The sequence below is a fragment of the Mustela erminea genome, chromosome 14 (genome assembly GCF_009829155.1).
Source record: "Mustela erminea isolate mMusErm1 chromosome 14, mMusErm1.Pri, whole genome shotgun sequence".
Taxonomy (NCBI): Eukaryota; Metazoa; Chordata; class Mammalia; order Carnivora; family Mustelidae; genus Mustela; species Mustela erminea.
In genome coordinates, this window is record NC_045627.1 from 73,869,335 (window position 1) to 73,888,094 (window position 18,760).

General features: G+C 37.7%; 1 long non-coding RNA gene across 2 annotated transcripts in view; it reads right to left on the minus strand.

Annotated features, from left to right (window-relative positions):
- LOC116573465 overlaps window positions 1-18,760 on the minus strand; it is a 93,898-nt gene that overhangs the window by 11,736 nt on the left and 63,402 nt on the right. For both annotated transcript variants that reach the window (XR_004278806.1, XR_004278805.1), the window contains one exon: window positions 2,725-2,820. This is a non-coding gene — a long non-coding RNA (uncharacterized LOC116573465). The remainder of the gene's footprint in view (window positions 1-2,724; window positions 2,821-18,760) is intronic.

The window sequence follows — 18,760 nt, forward strand, 5'->3', positions numbered from 1 at the left end:
GAATACATTCTGGATTCCTTAAAGAGGCGTAGAAAGAAGGTCCTGGGTCCTCTAGCCCTATCCATCAGTCTTTTTTTTTTTTTTTTTTTTAAGATTTTATTTATTTATTTGACAGACAGAGATCACAAGTAGGCAGAGAGGCAGGCAGAGAGAGAGGGGGAAGCAGGCTTCTTGCGAAGCAGAGAGCCTGATGTGGGGCTCGATCCCAGGACCCTGGGATCATGACCTGAGCCGAAGGCAGAGGCCTTAACCCACTGAGCCACACAGATGCCTCCATCAGTCTTTTCAGTGCCGCCTTCTGCCACTTGCTCACTAGTCCCCTAGACTTTCTTTCAGAGCTTTCAATGTACCTCGTTCCATCCTGTCTTTGGACCTTCACATAGACTCTTTCCTCCGTCTGAGACCATTCTCTTCTTTTTCCTCCCCCTCTCCTATCTCCCATTTAATTCCAACTCACCTTTGGATCTCCTCTTAAAAACAATCTCTTCTGGAAGGCCTTTGACTCACTCTCACATGACTTCCTTGCTATATATTCCTACATTATTTGTTAACTTGCTAATCATACTAGTATACACTAGCACTGTGTCATTACTTATTTAATGTTTGTATTCTCTCCTAAGCTGGAAGCTCCACTGGGGCAGGAGTCATGCCTTGTGTAGTCTAACACTCTATTCCCAGTTCTTCAGTAAGTGCCCAATTAGTACTGGCTGAATCAATGGGTATTAGTAGCCAGTAAATTCCTAGGAATATAGGAACCATGCTATGTATCCTTTGTATCCTATGTATCCTTTTTAGCTTCTACAGTCATTTGGATTCTTAGAAGAGTTTTGGGAAATGTTGGTTGAATGGCTAGATACTACCTAGATCAAGTGACTAGATCAAAGCATCCAGCAGCCCTACCGATGCAGAGAAAAACATTTCCTGGTGCAACCTATCAATCCAATCTAGACGTCCTTTGCCAGAGGCATTTTTCCTCTTAAGGGCTTGAAATGTATCTGTATCTTTTCCTTCCCATCATCAGCTCTAAGCTGTGCCAAGGAGCCAGCTCATTCAAGGGCGGTCTATGGAGACTGCCACACTTGGGGCTGGGTACCCATCCCTCCTATGTATTTAGTACTGGTATTTGATCTATGTGGCCATGCTCTAGGGCAGAGAGAAAGGTGAGTGCAAGCTGGGGAGGAACCCTGCTGCAACTAGGATGATTTAACTTTTAGGAAGCAATGCAACATTCTACGTGTCCTTTTCAGCAGCTGCTTAAGTGAGTTCTGGCTGTGGTCAGGAAAGGAAAGCCTAGTGACACCTACTGGATGCAACTCAGACTGCCCTGTCTACATAAGAAGGAACAACTGTGATCTCCATGAACCGCACACATTTTGGAAAAAAAAAAAAAATTGCCAACTTTGGTGTGAACTTTTCTTACAGAAAAAAACCATCCCACTCCAGTAGGTCAGGTACTCATGGTGGATCAGATGTGAAGCAGGGAATAAAGATGCTTTAAAAACTGGCACGAGTAACTCAACAATTTATCTGATGTTGTAGAGAATTCCATATGTGGAAATCAGAGTTTATTGCGGAGTGGACAAGTGGCATCTCCTTAGTACGCCCATTCGTATCTGACAAGTTCTTCACTAGCAAACACAGTGTCAGGCTAAGGGACAGTTTGCACAGTGGATAACATGTCAGAGTTTGGAGTCAGTGAGATATGGATTCAAATTCTAGCCTTACTACTTATAAGGAGGGGATCCAAGAGCAAGTTTCTTTACTTCTGTGAGCCTTAGTTTATTCATCCGTAGAGTGGCTTAATAATGAATAATTCCTATCTTACAGGATTTTGTGAGGCATAAGTGAAACAACAAATGTAAAGTATTTAGATAATTTATGCACTACAGTGGGCTTATTAAGGTACTATTAAAAACAGTTACCTTTTTAAGAAAACCTCTTAAATATACCCAAGTTATATGACTATACCCAAGTTATATAAAGATGTAAAAGACATAGCTCAGACTCTCAAAGAGCTTGCAGACTAGCTGAGGAAACCAATGCGTAAGTGCCCTAATTAAACTACAACTTGACCACAATTCTAATGGACCCATGAGAAAACAGAGAAAGGAATTATGAGGAGCATTTGGGGAAGGAAGAAGTGAGGCTGATAACTGGGCTGGGCCTTGAAGGATGACGAGAACTACAAGCAGCATGGATGAGAGACAAGGGAAGAGCTGAACTGGAGGCATAAACATGAAGGGCTTATTCAGAAAACGTAGGGTGGCCTGATGCAGGCCAAGTGAGGAGAACTTTAGGTGGAACGAAGCTCACTGCATTCAAGACCCTAAAAGAAGGCAGAGTGGCTCGACCTAGTTGATGAAATCAAGAGGAGGGATGGATGCTCAGGAAGGAAGGGTCTTTGGATGTTCTATGGATGATACAAGTAATGCACATTGATTCTTTTTTGTTTTTCCAGTGTCCATTTTTTTTTTTAATCTTTTGAAAATGACAACCTGGTTTTCCTTTGAGGAAGAATCCTTCCTGAACTTCATGCTAATGTGATTTGGGTGGCATCAATCAGCTAACCTCATCCCTACATTAATTTTCCAGGGTGGTCATAGGATCGAGGCCTGGAGAAGGAGCACATTCCATCTGTTTGACCACAGTGATTGGCTCAGAGATTGGTGATGTTCCCTATTTTAGTCCAATCAGAGTGAGTCCTGGGACCCAGAAAGACTATACCTGTCATCTAGTAGGTGTAAGGATGTGCAAGCCTGAGCCTCCAGGAGTCATCACATGTCCAGCAGTGAAGGCAATGGAGAGTAAAGAAAAGCGAAGCTGTGAAAAGAGAAGTGCAAAGCACTGATTATGTCATTTAGACTCCTGGATCCAGCCATACCTGATGGAATTTTCAACACTTAAACTCTCTAATAAATGAATCTTCTGGTTTAGGCCACATTAGTTGGCTCACTGTCACTTTCAATCAACAGATCTCTGACCAACACAATAGTGCTGGCTCATTTTTAAAAGGCTTTTGTATTTTATAACTCATGGGACTACATCACTGTTACGGTTGAATTATAACTTCTAGAAAGTGATAACACATTTCCTAGAAAAATCAGGGATGCCTCTAGTGCTCCAACAAGTCTTTCAGATAGAAACCATAATCCTGCAGAGACAGAAAATAAGAAACTTAACAGACAGGTGAGAAAGTTATTGTAAGTGACTTGCAGGCCTACTCCAATATTTACATCAATATGCATGTCATCTTTAGACAATCAAGACCTGAAAATTATCTTTATGAGTTTTAAAGATCATAACAGGGCCTCTGCCTTTTGCTGATCACGTTTTCACTGCTGAATCCCCACTGAATATACAAGCAGGGAGAAAAGAAAGATGAAAAAACTCTTTACTCCTGATGGCTTTGATTCTAGCCCCAGCAAAGCATTATATTTGGGAAATCAGCATGCCTTCTTGCTGAGCCTGGCAGCCAGCCAGCTGAAAAGAAAGAGCCATCGCTCTGGACAAGCACAGTGGCTGGCGTGCCCTCTCTCCACAGCCTCAGCTGGAACCACACTGTTCAGCAGGGAACAGATCAGCATGGGATGCATAGATTTCAGCATAGTCAAAATGGTCATGAAAAACGTATTCGGGCAAGATGGATTGCACTTTCCCTATCACTATCACCATAATTCTTACTGCATTATTGCAAAGGTTCAAAGATGACTAAGTCACCCACCCCCAAAATAGCCCTTTTTCTTCAGGGGTTTGGGGGAGGCAGGTCAACTCCAGGAGAGCTCATCATGAACCTTGCAATCTGGAAATGGGTATACCCAAAAGGAATAAAAGCACCATACCCATCCACAGTGCCCTCCAAATGCAATGCATATGCTCCATGTACCCTTCTGAGCCATCATTTTAACTGGACAGTTAAATGTGTGGACAGTTAAATGTGGACAGTTAGACTCCATAGCAGATAACACATGTTCCTTTCTTGACTCAGGTGACAGAACGCACACCTAGCACAGTTTCAAGATATTTTCTTCATTTTACAGAATCTTATAAGAGAAAAAAGTGGTTTTACTGTATATTATTTCTTTTAAATCAAATTTGAGAAAACTATCACCATCTTAAACTTCTCCTTAAACATTAAATATTATTGTAGGACCCAGGACAACCCCATGCAACTAATAATATTCTTGATCAACTGCCAGATCTAACAACATCCAGTGTTTGGGTCAAAGAGGTTCTTTTTTTTCCCTGTAAAGTCTGTGGAAACTAAAGAAGAAGACAAACCTAATAGTATGTGGGTGGGTTTGCGTGTGCATGACCCCCCATGGTGTTTGCTAGTATTGTGCACTCTGTTTCTTCTTCACAGGACTTCCACGGCTATAATTAAAGAAGGCGTTGTGCAATGTTCGTATTTCCTGGCTTCTTCTGTCAGTGGACTAGAAGCCCTGTGGTATCTGGGACAAAGTTTGATTTATTCATTATTAGATTCACCTGTGGCCCTCACAGAACTGGGAGCATAGAAGGCACTTGTTAAATAGTTGCTGAATGAATGACAGGAAGAGATAGAACAGAAGGAAGCACATTTCCAAAAATGTTCAGAATTAGAAAATTAAATATATTATAAATTATATATATACATTATATATAATATTTATGTACTATACTGGTATAATATATATACCAAATATATGTATAATATATATAGGCTATATATAATATAGATATATAGTCTATATGTATGTATATATATATATAAAATGTCTATGATGTGTGTGTAATATTTTTGTATAATAATACAAGATATATATATATAGCTCTCCCTCTATATATAACTTGTACATATATTACACATAAATGTTATATATATATCATGGATATTTTATAAAACCACCCTTATCCTGAGGGTAAGAGAACAAATAAAGAGTATGAGCCCATGCAGAAAAGAACATAGTTACAGGAGCAGGAAATACTGACTGACCACCACACTGGGACAAGAGACAAGAATAGAGGTAGGCTTATAAGGAATTTACTCCTTATCCAAAAAAATTGGTTAAACATACACAAAAAAGTTGGATAAAAAGCTTAAAAGACATTTTTTTTCCTCTGAGGGAGTGCTGCTTTTTTCCTTTAAAAAACATGTTTTATTTAGTGACCCCACTGAGCTATCAGGAAGTGGGAACCCACCTGCATGTAGCAGGACAATACTGGACCCTTGAAATGATTTCAGACTGTAATTTTCACACCTCTGACGTCAGAGTCTTTTGGGAGCTTACTAAAATGCATTGTGGATGATACAATGGAATCTCTTTAGCTCTCAAATGACAGAATGTTCCACAACTACCACATATGAGAAATGCAGAATCCTAGGCTGTACCTAGGAGTTCATTGAATACAAATCTCTATATAGGGTTGGACACTAGAGGTTATATATATATATATATATATATATATATATATATGAATTTCCTGGTTGATTCTTTCACACCTTAAATTTTGAGGATCTTTGTCAAGTCAAGAGAAAGTTCATTTTGTCATAAAATCATGACAGGAGGAAAATAGCCCTTAAAATGTTGTTTTAATAAAAATTGATTAAAATATGATCTTAAAATGTGCTATTAACTTCAATAAAAAATGAAAAATATTTCCTCAAGCCCTTTGGTGTGTTTAAATTGGGGGCCCATTTGTCTTGGCATTTCCACTTTTTATAATACGGTTCCCACGTCTGAGTTGACCCAAGTTGGGAGTGAAAGAAGGGAGGTGTGAGGGGTACAAGAGAGACAACTGGGGAATAAACCATGCAAGATTACTGTAAAAATATATTTTTTTGTACTAACAACAATAGGCAGTGGCTGATCATTCTCAAGAAAGAGTTCTCTTTCCTGCCAGCATTCGTGGAAGCACTTCCTGGGAGGAGGAGAGTAGTTGAGGGACCTGCGGATGGGGAGGAATGATGACACGGAGGAATAGCTACAGTTGGTAGGCTCCTTTGGGGCTACAGAAGACAGTGGCTTTGGATTAGTGTATTGGTAGTAGGAATGTACACACACAGAATTTTAAGAGAGAGGTGTGGAGCAGAATTCACGAAATTGGGTGATTGATTGGATATATACTATAGGGAGAAGCAGTAAGATTGACTTCTAGGTTTTTGACTTGGGCAATTGGATGGGAATGGTATTTACGTACATTGGAAATTCTGGGTGACTATAACCAGGTTGGGGTGGTTAAGAAGCAATGGGGAGAGGGGAGGCTGAGTGACTCAGTTAAGCATCTGACTCTCAATTGTGGCTCAGGTCATGATCTCAGGGGCATGAGTTTGAGCCCCACGTTGGGCTCCCCAGTCAGTGCAGAGTCTGCTTGAGATTCCCTTTCTCCCTTTCCCTCTCCCCTTCTACTCTGCATGCTCTCACCCTCCCTCTAATTCTCTCTCTCTGTAAAATAAATGAATAAAACCTTAACAAAAAGAAGAAGAAGAAGAGATGAGAAGAACCCATTAATTTCATTTTGGAAGCTTGAAGTGTCCATAAAAGATCCAAGTAGAGAAATCTGATATGTAAATACACGTAGAATTTGGGGAAGTGATTGGACCAGGATCAGAAACATAGCTTCAAGAGGCCATAGAAAATGAATGAGTAAAACCACAGGGGTGGGTGTAGTTATATAGAGACAGTGTGGAAACTGAAAGAAGAAATGGGTCTAGGACCGCAACCTGAAAATTAGCAGCAATGAAAGGATAAGCAGATGAAGAGGAGTATATAAAACAGAATGAAGGAAACACCCAGAGGTAAACTATAAGAACTAGGTAATGAAGAGAATACTTTAGATGGAAGGAATCATCTACAGTGATAATGATGTTATGAGATTTCGTGAGATATGAGTATACCTACAGGTATATAAAACATACCCATGCAAAGAAGGAGAGAAGGACTTCATGTTGTAAAGAACTAAATTACAAAGGAGAGGCAGTATTAAGAGTGACAAAATGCAGAACATAATCCAATTAAAAGTCATAAAGAAGTTTTTGTTGTTTCTTTTTTTTTTTTCTCCCAGAAGAGGTAGGGTATGAGTTAATTCTTGATGAGTAATGGTTGTCCAGATAACTGAAGGAAATGCTATGTTGAACAAATATTCCAGTGTTTTAGAGACCCAATCCCTTTATGAAAATGTATAATAGTGATATAAATTTTAGGCATGGTCATTAATATCAATTGGATTCTGATTTTTTTAAGTGAAATTTATTATTTTAAGCTGTTCAGCATTCATTCATCAAACTTCTGTTAACAGTCTCTGATTTCCCTCAACCAGACAGTTCTCCCTAAGTTAAAATCCCTTTTGGGATGGTCATGCTGCCCCCTCTGCCTTCCTTCTGCTAGGTGAAACATGGAATTTGTACCTCAAACCCTTCTTAGATTATTTTGTGGATGATACAATGGAATCTCTTTAGCTCTCAAATGACAGAATGTTCCACAAATCGAAAACTACGACATATGAAAACTAGAACATCCTTTAGATGTGATTTCATCCCCCATTTCACAGGGAGCAAAATTTAGTCCTAAGAAGATCAATTGACCATCCAAGATCACACAACAGTACAAGCAAATCAGGAAATGCCAGTCTAGAACTCTATTAGCCTCTCATTTAATGTTCTATTGGTTTGAATTATGCATACAAAAAACAATGAGACTCAATTCCAGGATTTTGTTTGAGGTATTGGCGAAGCATAATCCCTGTATTCACTGTATTTGAATTTGAGCTGCTATGATCATCATACTCTTAAAAAGGAAGAATTCATCTGAGAATGGTGCTAACACAGTAGAAAACAAAGGCAAAAGGCAGATAGAAGTTAACTCTTTAGTTCACAAGATGAGCCATGTGTCAAGTTGTACCTTATAAAGGACCCTATCCTTGGAGGTGCCACCTAAATGGGCTCTCCGAATTTCTCTTTTTGCATAAACCAGTTTACATTGTGTTTTCTGTCACTTGCAAGTCAAACGGTCCTGATTATTACAGTATTGCCTCTTCGACTGCTGCTGAGCTATGAAAGCTGGGATGACCCTAATGGAGGTAAAATGCACTGGTTCTAAGAAGTCAAGGCTGTAGAGAATCACAATCTTCCATTTCAAATCAAATTTCCTATGCTTACACCACTTCCTGAGAAAGATATGGCTTGAACAACCATACTCACTCCGCTCTGCCTCTCCTTTTGTTTTATTACAAAATCAAGGTGAAGAGACTGCTGTTCTGATTCTTAAAGAAAGTAATCATCAGACCTTGGTGCCCATGCTGGGAATGAGCTGGCTCAACTTTCCCCAACTGTACCAAGGAGCCCTTGAAAGCAACTTCCTATCTCCCTGCTGATTAAGCCCAAAGAGAGTTCTTAAAAATAAGAGTTGATTGCTTCAACAAGGAAAGTTTGGGCAGTGTTTTCTTCATATTAATTATAGATTCAAACCGAGGAAATCAACATTAAGTATCTCCATGGAAGATGGAGATGAGGAAGTGATTTGGGGGGTGAAGAGGGGTGGGGTCTTGGGGTCAGAAAACCTGATTATGGCCTGAACTCTGCCCTTCATTGGCAGAGTCCTCATTTCTGGACTGTATTCTGGACTGTATCTCTGAATATAGGTATCTCCAGATTTATTGATAGAGTAAAGAAGTTGTGGGGCACCTAGGTGGCTCAAGGGGTTAAAGCCTCTGCTTTCGGCTCAGGTCATGATCTCGGTGTCCTGGAATTGAGCCTCACATCAGGCTCTCTGCTCAGCAGGGAGTCTGCTTTCTCCTCTCCCTCTGCCTGCCTCTCTGCCTACTTGTGATTTCTGTCTGTCAAATAAATAAATAAAGTCTTAAAAAAAAAAAAAAGAATAAAGACGTTGAATTATTTGTTTCTTTTGAAACTACTTATCTAATACAAGCATATTGGAATCATTGAGATGACGCATTTCAGGGACAGAGGATCCAGGATCCTCACGCCAACTCACTGCTGTATTTCTTTACATATACTCTAACCTCCATGATCATCTGTTTTATAATCTAGAAATGGGGGGAAATCAAGGTACTTATATTTCAGGGCTGTTGTAAGGACTCAATAAGATTATACACATGCAGTTTAATTCACATGGTAAGTTCATCAAACTGTAGCAATTATTATCACCAACATAATTTTATAAAGGTCCCCAAAGACACAATGAAAGACCGGGTTTTTTCAAGCCAGGAGCCTTGTTGTTTTATATGCTTTAGGCCTTATTTAAACATACAGAAACTAGGATAAGGGAACACAGGAGGTGGGGAAGGGATAGTCATCTTTAAATCCATTCCTTCCTTTCCCCTTCCTTCCTTCCTTCCTTCCTTCCTTCCTTCCTTCCTTCCTTCCCTCCTTCCTTCCTCTCTTCTGCTTAAATAAGTGAATATATTGAGTACATAAATATATTTTTTAATAATTAAAAAAATAAATATTGCACAAGAATGAGAGAGTTCTTTCCTGATTAGAATCCCTTTCACAAGGTATGTCTTAGTAGGAAAAAAAGGTTTTCTCCATACCATTCAGAATCTGCCCTCTGGTCCTTGAGCTTGTCCTGGCAAGGATGCTTTGTCACTGCCTGGGCAGTCTGCAGGGAGTCTAGCCTGTTTTCATATCCCAGGCAGTAAACTCTCCCTGCTGACTCTGGGCAGTGTGAGGACAACTGAGTTTAAATTCCTTTCCCTCCTCAGAACCCTGCTTATAATACCACAGGAGCCGAACATCTTAATTAAAAAAAAGAAAGATTAGTTTTAGCACGATGTTGTCTAAAACTGCAGATTTTTGCACTGGATGACTTCAAGGTGTTAGACAATGGTAAAATATATCCTCGAAAACTTTTTTTTTTCTTAAAGATGGGTAGAAGAAATCCAAATTTTGACATCTGAAAAGGCTTCCATCTTTTTTATAGCATCATTTCTCAACTTGTTTCTTGAAGAAATATGACAGAAACAGTTGCTTTGGAGAACAGTGAAATTCTATTTAATATAGCAATGAAAGTAAATCCCTTTTCTGTAGTGTTTCAGTTCTAATCAGTCTTAAGTAATAGTGAAGAGACATTTATTGGGAGCATAATTCACTCTTCACACAAAAGAAAAAAAAAGACTAGAATAATTGACTACATTTACATATCTAACCCAAACATGAAACGGGAGGGAAACCAATTTTCTTATCATAGGAGATGGTGATTTATGGGAAAAAGAGGATAATTAATTTATCTTCTTGTAAGATATGAAAATATCCAAGAACAAATTATTGCAAATTTTAAAAAAGTACAGAAAGAGGAACAAGTGCACCTCAAATACATTTGATCTCAAAACCTTCCTTTTTGTATGTCATAAAAAAGGAAGACACAACCATCATCCCAGTCAAACATAATGAGCAAAGATTCTTGAAAGTGTTGTAGCTTCAATTTGACTTGTAATGTTCCCTCCTACTGCAAATTTTCTATATCACACCCTCTTTCCACCACATAGTTTTAAAATTTGATTACTTCCTTTACACACAAAAGAAGTAATGGAGCACAGTTCCAGAGATGTTGAGCTTATGTGGAATCTTAGCATGGGCTCACATTTTGCTCACATGTTTCTCCATTCATCTTGAAAGTTTATTTCTCTGAAAAAGATGTTAGCTTACCCTCCACCACCCAAAGCCCATATGAAATGGGGAAGTTCTTACCCTAAAATTCACAAGTCTGGAATATTTAACCTAACTGCAGCTATAGGGCTTTTCTCAGGTGGTGTTTTTTAATGAATACATCACCCATATACAGGGAGTCCCCATTTAAAAAGGATGTATTCCAGAAGTCCATGTGTCAAGACTTTGGCTCTCAGTTCATCTAACCTCATTGGCACATGATTTAAACAGTGATGGGTAGACTCTACAGTTCAGAGTGTCTTCTGGCTACATTACAGGTTTTTTTTTTGGTTTTTTTTTTGGTAGGTTTTGAAAGAAAAATTCTTTCTGAGATCTTTATAAGAGTAAACCTGCCAGGGATGCAAAATAGTGCAGCTGCTTTGGAGAAGAGTCTGGCATTCCTTCAAATGATTAAACAGACAGAGTGACCCTATGACCTAGCAATTTTACTCTTAGATTTACACCCAGGAGAAATAAAAGCCTATGTCCACACAAATACTTGCACACACATGTTTATGGAAGAATTATTCACAATAGCCCAAGGTGGAAACGATCCAAATATCTATCAAAGAATGAACGGGTCAGCAGAATGTGGAACATCAGGACACTGAGATGTTAGTCGGCAGTGAAGAGGAATGATGTGCTCACACATGCTCCGACATTCAAAACATTATACTGAGTGAAAGAAGCCCGTCACAAAAATCCATATGTTAGAGGATTCCGATTGTGTGGAAGTCTAGAACTGAGAAGTCTATAGAGTTAGGGGATTAGTTGTTGCTTGGAGTTGGGGTAGGGCTTGGGACCTGGGGGAAATCTCTAAAGAGTATATGGACATGTTGTGATGGGCGCTGGGTGTTACTCGCAGCTAATGAACTGTTGATCACTATATCAAAAACTAATGATGTATTATATGTTGGCTAACTGGACATAATAATAAAAAAGTACATGGTTTCCAATTGAGGTAATGAAAATGTTCTAAAATCGACTGTGGTGCCAGTTGGACGTATCTGTGAATATCCTAAAGACCATCATATTGTCCATTTTAAATAGATGAATTGTATAGTATGCGAGTTATAGCACAATAAAGCTCTTTTGTTTTGTTTTGTTTTTACTAGGTTTCATCTGCTTACTCTTCTAACTCAGCACAGACTGGTCATTAGCAGGGTCTGTTTGCATCATCTTATCTTACCTAGATTTGTAAGACAAAAATCTTAGTTATTCTGCATTAATGTTGTAGTGTATCTCAAGCCATTGGTCAAATTCATAGGCCCTGTGTTTGCTGTATAAATGTAGTGATCTCCTAAAGGAAATTCAACTTGGGTTATAATTTTTCTTTTTACTAATGACATTCTCTACATAGTCTGTATAATTTGTGTGTGTGTGTGTGTGTGTGTAAAGGTTGGGAGAAATCAATATGGGTTTTGTTTTTGTTTTTTGCTTTTTAAAAAAATTGGCAGGGGGTGAGGGTGGTAGTGATTTGGGTCTTGTCTTTGCTATATCTCCACTGATATCCTAAATTCTCAGAAAATATGGTGGACTGCATCTTCTGAATGGAGTTGAAAAGAGAATGGTGACAAAATATCATCACAGGTGATTTTCAAATTCCATCTATCAGCAGAGATGGCTTTATATACACACATACATATATAATATGTATATTCCGTGTATGTACATATATACAGGCTATATATATTGTGCTCCCCCAACATACACCCATTACAGGTTGAAAATTTATAATAAACTTGGAATTGGTAACAGTTAAGAAACACTTTAACTTTGATGTGCTAAACTCTAGACTGGCTTTACTTACTAATCTTATGCATTTATCTGTCCAGTTAAGTAAAGATTGAAGAATAGTCATTTGATGCTTAGAGTAGTTAGGTAACTAGAAAAGTGAATCCGGGAAACTTCAGGCTCTTCTCTTGATTGGAATTCTCTGATATGCCATTTAAATAGGGAGGAAATTTAAAGCCAAGAAGTTTGAGCCCTGTGCTGAAGGAAATAGGACCAGATTGAGACAAGAATGTACTGATACCTAAGGAGCTAGGAGAAGTTAAATGAAAAAATACACTGCACTCTCCTTCACAGACTTGAAGGGCAAGAAGCAAAGAGAGGGAGGTAGTAATGTTCCAAAGGTAGCTCTTTCTTTTTCTTTTGTCACAACTAGTATAGTTTTAGAATGGGTGTGTGCTTACGAAATTATCATGGCCTAAGAACATTATATTTTTTGACTGACCCTATAATATAAAAAATGCTTTAAAGAAAGCAATGCAGGCAACAGGGGGACAAAGGAGCCTACAACCATTGAATGTCAAATGATCTTTAATACTTATTTCTAAGAGCTCACGTTACTTGAGTCAAAAGCCCAACCTGCCAGGTCTTGTGCTAAACACTTAATACAAATTATTTAATTATATTCCAATAGAAAACTATATGGTAGGCACCATTGTTACCTCTTCTTTTCAGATGAGAAAATTAAATGACTTTCCCAAGCTTGTAAACGGTAGAAGCTGGAGCTAAAAACCAGATCTGCTTTTAAATTGCATTGTCTTTTTTAAAAAAATTTTTTGGTAGATTTTATTTGTCAGAGTGAGAGAGAGAGGAGAGAGCACAAGTAGGGGGAGTGGTAGGCAGAGGGAGAAGCAGGCTCACCGGGAGAGCCCTATGGAGGAATTGATTCCAGGACCCTGGGATCATGACCTGAGATGAAGGCAGACGCTTAACCAACTGATTCACCCAGGTGTCCCAAATTGCATTGTCTTAAAAGATGACCAATTTATGTTGTTTCTTTAAAATCCTTGAATAATGTAAATCACTTCAGTTAAACTGTCAATTAAATCTATATTAAATGTTGGAATTAATAAATAAATTAAGCAAGATCCTAGATACAAAGAAACTTACAATCTATGTACTAACAACAAACAAAATATAAAATTAAATATTTACATCATGAGAAATAAATAGGAATAAATTTAATGGAAGACATGAAAGATTCTTATATTAATTTTTTTAATATTGAGGGAATGAAAGAAAATCAGACCAAATGAAGAGATTTATGGATCATAAATAAGAAGATTTGTTATTTAAATATTGGTCCCTCAAACTTACCAACATATTCAATACAATCCTAATCAAACCCCAGATTTTTTTTTAATGGAAATTGACAAGCTGATTCTAGAATTTATGAGGAATGACAGGGTTAAAAAATATTTTTTTCTTCATAACAACAACAAAGCTGTAAGACTTCTGTTATCAGATATCATACTTATTATAAAGCTACAGTAATTAATATAAAGTACATAGACATAGACAAATAGACCAATGGAAAGGACTAAGAATCTAGGTACAGACCAATTTGTAACAAAGGTGAAACAGTGTAATGGGGAAAGAATGGTCTTTTTAATTAATAGGTCCATTGGACACATACGTGGAAAAAATAAATCTGACCTTCATCTCACACAATACACAAAATCAATCCCAGATAGACTGAAAATCTAAACATGAGAGAATATAATGCAATTTTGTGCTAGTTAAAGAATTTTTAGTCTGGACATGAGAGCACTAACCATCAAGGAAAAAATATTAATCAGATTAATTAAAATTAATTAATTTTAAATTTATTTTTAATTTAATTTATTTTTAATTAATTAAAATTAAGAACTTATGTTGATCAGAAGACACCAATGAAAATATAAAAAGGTAAATGAGAGAGTGAAAGAATATATTTACAACGCATCTTTTTGACAAAGGAGACTATATCAAGAACTCCCACAAGCCAGTTGGGAAAATATAGCTAACCCAGTAGTGGTGGGGATAATAGGTCAAAGACATTTCAGAAAGGACCAATATACATATGAAAAGGTGTTCCACTTTTCGCCATCAGAGAAAAGAAAATTAACATCACAATGCAAAACCACTGCATGTCCAGTTGAATAATGCATCCATGGAGTAACTAGTTTATCTCTCATCAGCAGCATATGAAATGTGTAGTTGTTCCATATGCTCCAGAGACATGTTGGATGTCTTTAACATGACAAATGCTAACATTTGTCTTTGGAAGACTCGTTGGTGGTCAGAAGTCACTAGCAGTCCCTGAAGCTGAACCCTAGAACCACTTAGTTCCATTTCAAGATATACAGCTACCTGAAACTGGTACCTATGCCCACAGCAAACTACTTCTCTATGGGATAGCCTGGATGAAATTCACAAAGATGATAACAAGAAAGAGATTACAGACACAGAAGAGTGCACACTCTCTGATTCTGTTTATATAAACTTCCCAAATCAATAAAACAAATCTCTGATGTTGGAAGTCTGGGTAGTGGGTAGAGGTCAGTGACCAGGAGAGACCTAAGGGGAAATGTGGAGTGTTGGTAGTAGTCTATGTTTTATCTTGGTGCTGATTGCATTGATGCGTGCACGTTGTGAAAATTCATTGAAGTATACATTTATGATTTGTGCTCTTTTCATTATGTTTGTTATGCTCCAATAAAAAAGTAATTTAAAAAAGTGATATATGGCCCTATGGATAAATTTCTGTTTGACTCAAGAGCAGATACTGTACACAACATTGTATCTTCATCTAGGGCCTTGTTTCTTGCTAAGTACATAGAGTAGGGAGTGAGTTCAGTGAAAACCGTTACTTGGGATGATATGGAAGGTAGGGTTCTGTTTCCTCTTAGTGTAGCATGACTTCATTAGTTCCAATTCATTTGTGCCATGTCTAGGAGGGCAGCGATGGTTTGTCATGGCTAGGATCAAAACTGACAACTTGAGAAGACTGGTTCTCTATCTTAGCAAGATACATCTGCACAACTTTCCCTTCTTATCAGCCCATCTTTTGAGGAGTTTCAATCCCACTTTCATGATCTCCTGGGCTACTACAGAATTATTTTTATCAAGAAAAAATACATATTGATAATAGATAGAAAGACAGATGGAAAATACTTGGAAAAATCTTCGAGGTTGCCTGGTCTTTCTTTCCTCTTTTTACTCATTTTTCAAGGTGGAGTGACAGAGAAGCAAAACGGAAGATAAGGTATCCAAATCTATTGAGATAATTAGTGATAGAACTCAGATTACAACCCAATTTTGTGATTGCCAGTCTGTGCTCTCCCTCCTGCACTGAGCTGTTCCACGATCTTGTAACAGCCATTCTTTAATTGCTGTGCTTTGCTGTTCACTCACTATTTAAATGTTACTTATCACCCTGTAGCACTGTGATTTTCTTTGGAATGGAGATTGTCTCACCTGACCAAGGCCTGATGCACCCTATGCTTTTCCAGTGTCACTGCTAGCTGACTCAATCAGCCAAATCAATTACTCCACACATTATCCAGATTACATTTTTTCAGACCATGTAAGGCAGAAATAATGGCAGCATGAAATAAAATAGAACAGTCCTTGGGAGGGGGAGTTTATCCCAGTATAAGCAGTCATGGTCAGGGTAATAGACCTTAAATTCCCCAAGTCTCCCTTCATCCCTGAATGAATGCTGTGGACAAGGAAATCTAACTGAAGAGCTCAACCCAAGCACTTAGGCTGATGCCCACTTCAGCCCTTCATTTACTCACAGCTGAAAATCAAAGGAGACAAATAACATTTTCATTTTTGTTCAAACTCACATTCATTTCCCATCAAATTTCTTCCATTGTTTCCTTAAATGGGTACACTTTATTTTTTGGCTCATTATTTATTATCATTTCATTTACTTAGAAATGGAAACTTCAAGAGGTTTGATTAAGAGATTAAATTACTGGACTTGGGAGGACTAAAAATAATCTAGGCATGGGTTGCATTAGATTTCAAAATATTTGGGGTTTTGATCAAATCTCTAAACATATTATTGCCAAATATTCTCCCCTTCTTTTCAAAATTTTAAACACATGTATATTCTAAGGGAAATTCAATACAAAGTTTTCAGAATGACTGCTAAAGATATGAAAGCTTTCTAATTAGCCTTTTCTCTAAAAAGTAAAACAAATCCTTCCTAAAATAAAATTCAAGAGTGAAGAAATTCTGATCCTAAAAAATGGAATAATTTAATTTGCATGTCCCAAGCAACCTCTCAAAAGCTGTAGATGTCAATTCAGCCAAATACCTTCAACTTTCCCGGGAAAAGTTTCTCTAAAATCTCATGTTAGTTGACCATCTATAAGGTGTTGTGAGTCTTATGTCTGGTGCTTTATTTTTGAGTACAGCTCTTAGATGAAGGAATTATTAGTTCCTGAGAGTTTGAGTCCCTTGGTCAATCAAAGGTAGAAAATGGCAAAGGTGATATTTCACATCAAGTCTGCTTGATTCTAAAGACTGTGAGCTTTCAAAAGAATTATTGAGTGTATGGTGACTGACATAATATGATAATAAAAAATTGTGTTGAAAATGAAAAAAAAAAGATCATTGAGTGTCTTTGAGCTAGCTTACTTAGAGTAAGTGATACAAAATAAATAGCATGAAAATATAAACCTTCATTACTTTATCTTCGGCTGAGAAGAAGACAAGGAAGACGAAAAAAGGGGCATCTCAGCTGAGTATCTGACTCTTGGTTTCAGCTTGGGATATGATCTTGTGGTTATGAGATCGAGCCCCAGCTTGGGCTCCATGCTGAACATGTACTCTGCCTAAGATTCTCTCTCTCTCTCCTTCCCCTCTCCTCCATGCTCTCTCCCACTCTTGCTCTAAAATAAATAAATAAATCTTTAAGAAAAGAGGAAGGATAAAAAAGAAATAAAGCATCATTAAATAAGTCTTCAAAGACATTTTTAGGTTATGAAAGCTTTTAGGCTTCAGTATACCTTCCAGGACCACCTAATGTTATCTATAAAATATTCTCTGGGAACTAACAATTAATTAGCAAAGTTAAGTAAATGAACAGAAATTGCTATGGTGATCAGTACTATCTTTTATTTACAAAGTCATCGTTTCAGTACTTAATGGAGCAAGTGTACCAGAAGGAGAAGAAATGCTTATGGTTTAAAAATGACTTTCAAGAAATGAAGTAGATCAAAGACAATGGTGTCAGAGAAAGCTGAGTCCTGATGAGTCATATCATATCATTTCAACTCAGCTGAACATGCATTTATTGGCAACCATGGAAACATTTGAAAAACCATTCCAAAATGTCATGGACTGTCCATTTGAATCTGAAAACTTCCAAGAAAGACACTAATGACTAGAATCATAACAAATGATTTTTGAGGAGATTAAAACATCTGCAATTATTTCAGGGTCATTGTGACAGGTCAGAGCCAGAAGTTACCATCATCAACTCCACTTTTGCAATATAAAAAGTCTCTGCCAGAGAAAAGGTCAACCTAAGGTCATGTGATTCATCAGAAAATAGGGCTACCTATTCATCTCTTCCCTCCCATGCCAAAGCTTAGTTGGATAGATTACACAAATGACACAAATACAGACGGACATAATCAGATAATAGATTATTTATTGCGTAAGCCAATATTCATCATTATGTTTCAGTAACATGGATTCTTCTGAGGGTAATGGGGCTAAGGATCCAACCCATTGTCTCCCAGTTTAAACAAAATGAACAGATGACAGCATCTCAACCACAATTCCAAGGGGAGAGTCACCACGGAGGAAAGAAGAATGTTGTAGCCCTAAGAGGGGCTGAGTTTAATAATCAGGGACTTCCAGAGTAATCTAGTGACTACTTACAGTTTTCTCGTATGTATGATTGCATGGCAAGTTCTTATATTGGTCAAGAATTTTCTAGAGAGCAGGAACAGAGTCCAGTACCAGGTAAACCAGAAGAGCAGGTTTCCATTTCCATGCCTGCTTTTTGGAGGTGTTGGGATACAAGTAGTTCATTGTAATGATCCTCTATTCCAGATGTGGGAAGGGTAAGGGATAATCAGAAAAATGCATTCTCATTAAAAGAATGAATGTTTCCTAAGGCCATAGGAAATTTTTCACTCTGTCTTCAGTCAGTCACACTTTATAATAAAAAGATAGTAGATATGATAACAACAGCTATTGTTTACTGAGCAGTTATTAACTGCCAGATGTTAGAATAAAAATAGTGGCAGTGGTGACAAACATCCAGTAGATAACTGTGAAAGTAGCTTGCTCAATGTCAGACATTAAGTTTGGATCAGGAAC